Below are 11,803 nucleotides of genomic sequence, written 5' to 3'. Positions count from 1 at the left end.
TTTTCCCTAGCAATCATGCTTTCCACATCAATGCCACGAGCATTTAAAATTCAGTGGGGAAAAAAAAAAAAAAAAAGTTTTTTTCATGGTCATTTCACACATCCTTCACGCTGCAAATAAAGGTAGATAAATGGTTTGGGAGAAGTGATTAATAATTATGCTATTGTTTCCTTCCAGACTGGAATTAATCCAAGTAGTCTACCTTTCTAAGTGGACTTTACCTGCCCATTACAGTAAGAATTAACATGTAACAGCATATTGGCAGAATATAGCAAGACACCTGCACACCTGTACTTGCCTTTAATTTCTGTGCATCAGCACCCTTTTCTGCCTCCGCCTTTTCATGGGGAAGTTATTATTGCTGCATTTTATTCCTCCCCATCTGATGACTCAAACTCACAACCGCATAGAGATGAAAAAGACTAAATGAGACAAGTACACTCTTCCTTGCATCTCCCTCCCTGTGCTGTATGTGAATTAGCAAGTTTATTCAATAGGTTCTTGTTTCAATTTTGTGTTTGTTTGGTTTTTGATATTTTTTCCCTGTAGTCCTTGTTTATCACTTCTTCAATTTCTGTCAGTTTTACAGAACTAGATGTTATCTGCTATTTTTCTGTAACATAAGGAAGTGATCTTTGAAGTAATTTTCCTACATGTGAACACAAAATTTCTCATAAAAACCCATCTTCATCCATCAGTCCTTTCACTGCTCTTAAACCTGTATTCTCCAGGTTACACTGAAGTTATTTCTATATAGCCTTCTATGTTGGCTCATCTGTATCAGCTTCTTCAAAGATATCACACTTGTCTTAATCTATACTGCATAGTTTGATTTTTTTTCATATATGTGCTTTCAGAATCTCATGGTATATACAATAAAAGAATCTGAGTGAGTGTACAAAATTTACTAAAGTACATAATTTTAAGATTATTTCACTTTACTGCTTCATAGCCTCTTGCTGCAGGAAGAGATATTGATCTAGGCTAAGCAAGCATATTTTGCCAACCAAAGGTCTCTTACCTGACTATGGCCTCCAAAATTGAGCAAATATGGTGTTCAGGAGGGGAAAAACATAAGCTAATCTAGCTTGAGAATATGGTCAGCACGTTCCTGCCAACTTCTTCAGCTGATAAGAACCCCTAACACAAATGTTAGTAGCTTTCTGATATACATGATTGAATGAGGTTAGTTACAGAAAACAGTTTGTTCTCCCCCACATAGAAACCCTCCCCACAACATCTGAGCGTAATGTAATTTTTAGGCAGAGAGCTCAATTTGGACTTTTCGACACTAGTCAGGTTGAATTTAGTTTGTGTGCTACAAGTGTACTCATGCTGCTCTTCTTCTTCATTAAACATGCAAAAACCACAGCAAAGCATTGTTAATATTTACCACGTGTGTGAAGAGTAAGAGGCAAAAAAAAAAAAAAAAAAAAAAAAAAAAAGTGGTATATTATGAATGTTGCCATAAATACTCATTATCCAACTTCTGTCTGAATTCGTGAGTTTAGCAAACATATTTATTACCAGAGTATCACTTCTTGAAAGGAAAAGAAGTGCAATTTTTTCAGAAGAACAGAAAGAAACAAATGTATATTTTGTGGAAAGTTCCATTAAGCAATAAAAAGCTGCAAATTGCATTATTCCAACAGTCACTTTGAGTACATGGACTCTGAAACTATTAAACATTACAGAAGTCAAATAACAAAACAAGCCCCTCAGAAAACTGAACTCCAAAACCTGCATAACAATGTTTTCCTCTAATTTTCCTGTGTGCTGCAAAGGTAGATTTTATTACTTTACTTAACACACACATACACACACAAACAACAGTAACAAGCCTGAAACTTAAAATAGTATCTGAATTTTGGTTACCAGTGAGTTCATCATTGGTCTTCAAGCACAACAAAGTAGTGAAATATTTAAATAGTAACCATTTGTATCTATGCTTAATGGTAATTGCAAAAGTAGATGCACTCTAAATCTCTCTACTAAGTCAGGTAAACACACAGCAGCAACGCTCTGGACTGAAGGCTGCATGCTCATGCTCTTCACTAGTTTCATACCCAATACTGACAAATTACTAGAGCAATACAGGAGGAAACCTGTATATACAGGCTGACTAAAAGTCCACATAGCCCAGCCTGCTCACTGCATAAAATTTTGATTTTAGGGAAAGGACCAGCAAGAACAGTGGCCAGTAGAGGTATCCCGGAGAAAGAGTAAAAGGAGAAAGCCCCAAACACTCATTTCTACAGTGTGACTTCCCAGATTCCTCCTTCCAATTTTGAATTACACAAAATGTATACACTGAGCTAAACTTCCAAAGCATAAGCGATTATTTAATTTCCTACAAATTCCCTGAATTAATATAACTTCAGAGGACTTAATGCACTGATTGCTTTGGGCTAACCCTGTTTTTTGGGTTGTTGTTTTTCTGTTTGTTTAATTGTTTAAATTTCCCACACGTACCAGAAAGATGACTAGAAATTGTGATTTTGTCCTCCAAGTGGAGGAAAGTTCACAGCCTCTGCCACTTGCTCTCCTGCTGAGCCTAGCAGTGAAAATCTCCCTCATAAGATACCAGACCTTTTCACACACAACGTATTTCAGGCAAGTGTCGAAAGTCCCAGGAGTAACCTAGTAAAAGAGAGAAAGAACTACACTGTATAGCCAGTGCTTACCTCATAAAAAAAGATGAAATAGCCACAACTGATGATATTGTAACAGGTGTTTGAAAGCATTACGGTACATTTAACCTGCACAGTCAGTGCATCAGCCTCATTACCATGATTTAGCATAGCCTAAATGTTACTCCAAATATAAAACACAACGTAAACCGTATCGTATATGTCACATAGTTTGAAAAGAACAAAATACCTGTGGCTTCTATGATTTATCTCATCAGGAGACAAGAAAACTTTTTCTGTCCAGTATTGTTCCTGATTTTATGTTGCCTTACATAACAACTTATCTCGGAAATTAAAGGTAACAAATTTTACCACAAGCTTGTATTCTGCCACCAAGGAGAGTTAATTAAATTCACATTTTTTCATACTGGAGATTTATCATAGATAAATTAATGTTAAAATGAAGAAGGAAGGATGAATTGTTTATCTGTAACTTAACATATTTGAGCAACTATATAATGTAAATATGTGCCTCCGAATGCTCTAAGATACAGTTCATTTTGATAGTGTTCATATGTAGCCGAGGCTTATTCTACCTCATGAGATTATACAAATTCCTTTGAACTTTTGAAACTCCTTTGCACAGAGGTATTCTATGCAAGTAGACAGACAAGAACATTGTATACATTTTGTTATCATTGTTAATAAAATTAATATAGAAACATTTCTTCCTGCAGGATGTGTAAATGTTACTTGTTTTGAGGCTGTGATATTTTGCTTTCTTTCCTTTTTCCTAATATAATTATATAATTATATATAGTTATATATATATATAACTATATTTCCTAATATAGTATTTACAGAAGGAAACATCAGGAAACCTCACAGGAGCATCTAGGCAGGAATCATTCAGTCATGTGACAGTGAATGTGCCAGAAAAGCAATCTAAACTGAACCTCATGTAACATTCAAACAATGATTCATAGTATCATTCTACATTAAATATTTGAAATGATCATTTTTGCACCTTTCCAGATTGCATCCTCAACCAACATAGCTCAGTGAGGTATCAGGATGAATAATTATTTGAAATAGAAACAAAATATAAATATTAAAAAATCCCATCCTGGTCAGTGATACTGATTATATTATTTTTATGAAGATTTTTGAGGGCTATTAGGCATAGCATCTCTCCTCTCTCTAGCCATCTGCACAATGATCAGAGCTCAGATGGAAAGCAACAGTATTCTGACTGAAATAAATGATTGTTGGGCAGGCTTTCAGTCTCAAGACTTAAAAATCAGTATAGCATTACACAGTACAGTATGACACAATTGTGTAGCATGACAAGGTGCATATATATTCTTATTTCTGATTTTCTGGAGTTTCAGCCCGTGAAAAAATGTTCAGTAGAGGTTTGTCCTGGGCAAAGTGTTACTTAAACCTCCAAGTCCACATGTCAACACTGTTTTCATCAGATAAAATATGCTGGTGCATTTAGAAAAAAAAGAGGATGCATGGCTGTGACTGGAAAGAAACATGTATAGAGAAATCTTTTAATGTCTTTTAATGTGCAGATGAGCTGTATCACAGAAATATCCACAACATTTGGACAGAAACAACATTTTCTTAAAACTCCTTTTCATATCTTCCTAGCCATAATTTAGTACGTTTTGTTTTGTTTATTTTTCTGCATATTTGAGCAGCTGACTTAGCAAAAATACTGCAAAAAGTGAGTTTTAATTTCTACTTATCTGTATTTTAAGCTGCTGTGCATGTAATTCTTCCTAAGTTTTCAGTAATGAAGAAGTACTGGGGAAAAAAAAAACAAAACAAAACAAAAAAACAAACAAACAAAAAAAAAAACCCAACAACTTTCTCTCACTTACTTCTCTTGACCAATTTCTTTCTGTCCATGGCTATATAGGAGTATAACTAGATCTGGTATAGTCCTGCAGCTCCTCTGCAATTCTCAGCTACCATAAAGGAGATGTCAGTTCCAAATGCAGACTCAGCAATAACTAACAAAGCAGTATAATATTTCTCATGCCAGATCAGCAGTTATATTTGCCCAGTGTGTTTCTATTATCAGGCTGAACAAAATGTCTTATCTCAGTATCTCATCCTTATTTTTCAGAACACAGGAATATGCATGTCTCTGGCCAGATCAGTTCCACAGGCAGTCCTGAAGCAATCAACAGTTATTTCAACCAAAGTCATTTTACAGGCATTGAAAATTAAAGAATGCATAAAGATATCTGCATATAACACACCAGAAAATATTGATAATGGATAAGCTGGGATTAAATCTTACATATAAGATTTAATAAATATCTCATGAATATCTTCACTTGACTTACATGATGTTACGCATTTCAGGAAGAAATGCAAAGACATGGGATGATGATTTTCTTCCCCTTTGTCCAAATGCAGGCTATCATCTGTTTCTCCCTGAATTACTGAAGAAAATCATTTCCTTGACAGTTTTTCTCCCCAATAAGCTACTATTATTTTTTTTCTTTCTTCTTTCCTCCTTAAGTAAGACTACGAAATTTAGAGACTGCAAATGATTCTGTGTGATAGAACAACCTCAAAATGGATGCTGCTCAGACATGCTAACATAACTCACCAGCCCAAATGACCTTCCTCTGAAATCTTTTGCTTTGGGATGACATGGTCAGGTCAGTCAAAATTCAATTACTAAGGATGTATCTATTTACTGATGCATACTTTTACCAATTACTGATAAACTTGTCATTCAAATTCCTTAGAACCTACACTGCAAACTGAGAACTGAAACCCAGAAATTAACTGCAGTGAACAGAAAAACAGGACATACCTGAGTGCTTCAGAAAGAAAAACAAAAACAAAAAACAAAATCCACCAACAACAAAAACCAAAACACACTGTGAAAGATCTAAAATGCCTTTGTAATTACTTTCTTTAAGGAGGAAAGGGAGAGAGGGGAAGAGAAGGGGAGAGAGGGGGACAGAGAAGGTGTGGTGGGAAGACAGCTTACAAGAAAGGGAAAAAAAAGTCGCTCCTGCTTTTATGAGGAGTCATCTTTAAGGTCAGAGAAAACTGAAATTAGAATTTTCTATCTCATCTGACAAGAATCTTCATTTCAATGGCTGCATCACATAGGCCAAACAGCCTCTAAAACCCTGTTGTTGTTTTTTGGTTTTGGGGGATTTTTTATTTTTTTTCAGTAGTTTTTTGTTTCTTTGCTTGTTTTCTTGGTATCTAATAGTTTAATTTTTTTTTCTTAAACAGCAGTAAAATCTAAAATTGTATATTATGACATACAGCATTTTCCATGAAGATGGAATATTGAAATCCCAGCATTTCAAATAAACTTAGCATTTAAAGTAACCTCAAGACCTTACACACTGTAAATTAAAAATAAAAAATAAATACTTTGTTTCCTTTATGTGGGCATTTTACATGCAAATAATACATAAGTAAGGACACATCTTCAAAAGGCACATATTCCTGTGTAAGATGGCTCAAAATGTCCATGAGATACAACACAAACTACACTCCTTTCCCTTTTTATTCCTCTTTAAATTGCTACTTCAGTATTATGTACCTCCAAGAAAGATTAATTAAACTGTTATGAGGCAGCAGTAATTCCATGTCTAGGAACAGAAGCAGCATTGAAAATTAACCAACTAACCTACTAAGTTTTTTGTTTTGTTTTTTAATTGTAAACAGCTTAAGAACATCAGGAAACTGAGAAGATAAGACAATGAAGTTATGCAAAGAGTTAATTTGTTCTTACTAGGCAAGTTTATTCTGGTCACTCGTAATTGGTCACTGTAACACTCCGGTCACTTTAAGTTTAGCTAAATAATTAATGAACTTTCAGTGTAGCTATGCAGGGAATTAAGCAAGGCATTTTTTTTCTCCCTATTTTATCAAGTTTAGTTAAGCCTGGTGAAATGTAAAAGCCAAATTCTCACTGAATAGGGAAAGCAGAATAGAATGTTTGAATGTGCTCTTATATTTAAAAAAAGCAAGCACTTTCACAGTTATGTGTTACAATGTAAGAAGTGTTGATAGATAAATAATTTCTCCTGTGAATCACAGCTGCTAAAGGAATGCTTGAAAAAAGTACAAGAACTATGCTAAAGTTTGTCCACTGCTGTGAGGAAAGTATGTCAGTGATCTGACTTCATATTCATATCACTGACATCCAGTGATACTGTGACAAAAGTGAAAGAAAGGAAGAAAAAAAAATGGAAACAAGGGAGGAAGGGAGCAAGAAAAAGAAGAAGATAAAAAGAAAAAGATAAAAAGAAAAAGGAGAAGTAGAATGAACAAGCAAAGGAAAGAAAAGAAAGAAAGGAAGTAAAATGGTTTCAGTAGGCAAAGAGATCCTGCCAAACATCACATCTTAAGCAATCTTCTAAGTTGGAGCAAAAACTCATCTTTCTTACACTGAAATTCTGACAAACAACCAGAAACAAGTGGAATTAAGAATTTTCATAGCAAATACAAAACTTTTCAAAAACAGGCAAAACAGATTTTGATTTATGGTACACTGCAAAAACAAAGGGTGCATACCCACCTCAGTGAACAAGTGGGTAATTACATACTACTTTCTGTATTTGGATAGTTCTAACTTGTATATTATATTCTGACATGGATATTGTTTTCACAAAACTGATTTGTCTGACTATCACAGGAACCTTGCTAGATCTGCAAGACCATCTGCTGCTAAAAATCAAAGGCTATTTTATGCCTAACAAAACTTAAAATAATCTTTTATTCCAGAGATAGGCTTATATCGCATATAACAGCCCGCATACCATCTCAGAATGTGGGCTGATTGTCACCTTGGTGTTGTTAGAAAAACAGTTTCCTTATCCAGTATTCCACAGTTCTGCGAACAGAATGTATTTTAACACAATTTCTATTCACAGCTTAAGTGAATCACTTCCCTTACAATTCCTCACCCCCAACTATTCATTTATGTACAGATGAGCAAAGCACTTTGATGAAAGTAGGTTCCAGAATAGATTAAAACTCCAGAATTTGCAAGTTTATTTTTACAGATGGGAATGATATGAAATAAGGAGACTTAAAGAAAAAAACCTTACTACAGATTACATATTGTATTTTAAACGTCCCTTGCTTCATCCTTCCTCCTCCACATCAAAACAACTTCAAAGGCCCACACAAGTATAATATAATAATGCAATAAATTTAACCCAATTTTCATAGTAGTATGTCCTTGAGAATATCACACATTATTTTACGTCACATACAGAAAATAATTTGCGGTCATTCTACTACTTACTCAGTGCTAATTTGGGCAAGGTATTGTCCCTTATACATAAACACACTTTTGTCTCTGATAGCATTGCACACCAGTAGCAATCAAAATAAATCCTACTTATGCCCACATATGCATTCAGGAATAGCTGGGTCTTCGATCCTGCATGACTATAGATGATATGTTTAAATTATGCCTACTTCACGACTTCCTCAGTGAAGAACTGTCTTTGTCTTGCTGACCCTCAAACATTCCCAGGGAACGCCATATTTAGAGAATGTTTAGGTGCATAATCTGTTTCATCCTCAAAATTAATACATGCCAGCAGTAATAACTCAGAGCATAACATATGGGCTTTACTCACTAAAAACATAAGCACAATTAGCACTGAAGAAAATGGACAATTCTTGAACACTTTATTAAATATATTCCACGTGCTTGCAAGTCCAGTTAGGCTGAGGCCTAGCCTTTTTTTTTTTTTTTTTTTTTTCTGAAACAGATTTGAATCACTAGAAAAAAGCTATAATTCATAAAAAACTACCAAATAATAAGAAAAACCTGTTTGCATCTTATGTACTTCCCTGACAGAATAATATTAAATCTGCTTCATTTACTAATTACACTGATCCATTTCTTTCTTCTTTTGGGGGGAGGGAGAGTGAAATTACTGGATATTGTTTTGCCTGAATGTTTTCCTAAAAGTGTGCTGATGTGTATTTTTCACAGTCACCTAAGCATGCAATTTTGCAATTAAATAAGCCTTACTACACAAAGAGAGATTTCAGATTTTTATTCAAAAATTGCAAGAAAATCAAAGATTCAACATGCGGAGACTTTCAAGGTACATCCATCACTGTATGGCAAATCTCCTTAACTTCAAAAAGTTTGTCTTTATAGATGGGTGCTGAGGATGGGAAAAGGTTTGTATTAATTAGGAAAAAAAAAAAAAAAAAAAGTGCTTTGCTAAAACAGCTAATTACAGCTAATTCTTACCATTTTTAGATTCTGTTAAGTCTTAGGATTGCAGTTTCTCTCAGGTAGCACAAGGATCTGAAAGTAATTAAAAAAAAAATAATGAAAACAAATGTAATCAAAACTGTCACAATATTTAAAAGGGTTTTTTTTTTTTTTTTTTTCTCTCCAGTGTGACAGTAGTGAGCCAAGAATAAGCTTCAGTGGTTAAGATTAAAGTTATGCAAATTATTCTAACCACATGTACACTTATATACCATATTCCTCTACTCTTCAGTGTTCTGTAGGCTTAAATATACGAAAAAGGAATCCCTAGCACTTGGATTTGCAAAACTATTATGCTATTCATAGCACTTGGTACTTCTCTGAAGAGTCTTAATGGTTAAGACACCTAAAAATTAGTCAACGGGACAAAATCCATCAACCTGTGCTTACTGTGAAAGGTGGTCCATTGTTTGCAGCCATACTACAAAGTGTGGCACTTTTTTTTTTTTCTCCAGTCAAGAAACACGCATTACAGTGTCAGGCATCCACAATGTAACGGCCCAGAGAGTAGGTATTTTTGGAAATGGCACTGCATTACATAACCTCCCGTTTTCTCTCCCTCTATTCCACACACACATACTTGCACGCACACACCTATTTTTAATAGGGAGGAAAAAAAGCGTAGGTCCTACCTCGTTCAAATTACTGCTCTTTTAACTGAGTGAATTTGTAGCACACCTCCTTTATCAGTTCTCACAAAATGAAAAAATAAAGTTCTCTTCTACTGATAGATTATATATTTCTTACCTATAGTGTGTATGTACGAGATATAATTAGGTATGAGTCATACGTCTACACACAAATACATACATCTATGCTGGACAGAAAACTGCAAACTCTTACCTATAAATGGACATAGAAACATTTGGAAGAAAGCACATCAAAAAATGCACACCAAAATACATTTGTTTGGGGTTTTTTTGTTTGTTTGGTTTTTTGTTTTTTTTTTTCCCCTCTCTCTCTCCCTAAAGAACCACCCAAAATTTAACTGCTGCACATGCAAAAACGCAGAAGGCTGTTGCAAGAACGACTGCTTTCTAAAAATAAACACCAGCAGCCTGAGAGGAATCCAGTGTCAGGGCGGAGAAGAGGGAGATTCGTTTTACAAGAGAGAAGAAAAGAGACGAAAACCCAATCCTAGAGCCTTGCATACATGCTAAAAAATCTAAGCGCCCAAAATTCAGAACGGCTTTTTGGTGATTTTGGAGTGAAAAACCAAAAAAGAGAGGAATTAGTTTTACAAAACCACTCCTCGTCTCCCCTTGCATGTGTGCAGCACAATCCCCAGCCCAGAAATCCAGCCTCAAAGCACAAAGACAAAGAGTTAAGCATATATACTGCACGTTCTCTGATCTCCTTCAAGAAAGCCTGTTTTGGAAATGTGCACCGAGAGCGTGCTGCAAGCTGCAAGCACAGACCAGCTAAGGGCAAAAGAAAACAAAGAGAAAGAAAGAAAGAAAGAAAGATAGGATTAATAAAAAGTAGAACGAAATTCTGTGGATTGGAATTGCATATACTTACAGACAAAAGCCCCCGCTCCCTGCTCACTTTCTGTCCTTTCTACATGATCTGAAACACAAATGTGGATTAAAAAAGGGCAGCATGCTACAGAGGGAATTTATAGTTGGGGGAGTGGAGAGAGGGTAGGGGGTGTGGGGAGAAAATGACTGCACCTCTTCCAAAGTGCAGTCGTGGAGAAAAAGGGGTGGGGGGTGGCTGGGGGAAAGTCTCCCTCTCTCTCGGGCTGGGATTTGGCTGCCAGCGCTGGTTATATTGAACAATGAGCTAATTCTGATGGTAGCTGGCTGCATGCCAGCTCCCCGCTCCCCTCCCGTCCCCTCCTTACACATACACACTCCCTCCGCCCGCCTCCCCCCACCGACCCCCCCCCCTTTCCTCCCTCTTCCCCCCTCCTCCCCCCCCTCCCCCCTCCCGCTGCTGCAGCGCCAGACTGCTTAGTCTGCAATAATCCGCAGCCGCACGTCCCCGCGCTGTCTGGCGGCCGGGCCAGCGACCGCCCCGCCGACGGCCGCAGCGCACGGCGCGGGAGGCGGCGCCCCCCCGGGCGCTGAGGGGAGCGGCGAGGTGCGGCGGCCGTTGGTGCCCTCGCGCCGCACCGCGCGCGCGGGGTCCGGCGCTCCCCTGGCGGCGGCACGGCGCGGGGTTGGGCGGCGGCCAGACGCGGAGCGGGACCGGCGCACTGAACGGCCGCGGCCCGCCGCCAGCGCCCGGGAGCGGAGCCGCGCGGCGCGGGGGAGGGAGTAACCACATACTGTAATAATAACCCTGCGGCAGCGGCTGCAAAGGGCATCTGAGGAGAAGGGGAGGGAGACGGAGGCGGCCGCCCGCCCGCCGCTTCGCCTCGCCGGTGCCCGCCTGTAAGAAAATGGTGGGCAGGAGCAGGGAGCGCCGCGCCGAGTGGCCGAGACCCGCGCCGGGACCCCGAGAGCCGCCCTCCAGGGCGAGCGGCCCGCTGGGAGCTGAGACCCTGCCCTGCGCCGGCCTTCCGATCCGAGCTGAGCCGCGGCTCCGGCAGCCGTGCTGCGAGCCGCAGGTGCACGGAGCCCGCCCGCGGCCGGGACGAGGCGGTGGCACGGGGCGGCAGGGCGGGGATCGCCGCAAAGTCTGGCTCCGGACCGTGCGTGCCTGCGGCGGGCTGGCAAGAGGCCAGGCGCGCACAGCCGGACCGCACTGCGCGTCCCAGAGTGACCGTGAGCGGACCTGATTCTGAGCAGATCTGCAGAGCAAGGGGGCAGAGCGAGGGGACACAGCGAGGCAGAGGCAGCCAAGCAGAGCGCAACATGGTGGCTCAGAAGGCAGCACAAAGACTCCCGCGGTGACGGCACCAAGAGAGGAGTACAGCACTTTGGTAGGGAGA

General features: G+C 38.9%; 1 long non-coding RNA gene across 1 annotated transcript; it reads right to left on the bottom strand.

Moving 5' to 3' along the window:
- Positions 1 to 8,683: 8,683 nt before the first annotated feature.
- On the bottom strand, positions 8,684 to 10,768 carry LOC122176449. The gene is made up of 4 exons (XR_006177744.1): positions 10,599 to 10,768; positions 10,447 to 10,494; positions 8,902 to 8,958; positions 8,684 to 8,812 (listed from the first exon to the last, which is right to left on the bottom strand). It is a non-coding gene; the product is annotated as an uncharacterized LOC122176449 (long non-coding RNA).
- Positions 10,769 to 11,803: the final 1,035 nt, after the last annotated feature.

The sequence above is a fragment of the Lagopus leucura genome, unplaced genomic scaffold (genome assembly GCF_019238085.1).
Source record: "Lagopus leucura isolate 7727_CA_CO unplaced genomic scaffold, USGS_WTPT01 Super-Scaffold_774, whole genome shotgun sequence".
Taxonomy (NCBI): domain Eukaryota; kingdom Metazoa; phylum Chordata; class Aves; order Galliformes; family Phasianidae; genus Lagopus; species Lagopus leucura.
This window is presented reverse-complemented; position numbering and strand designations above follow the sequence as displayed.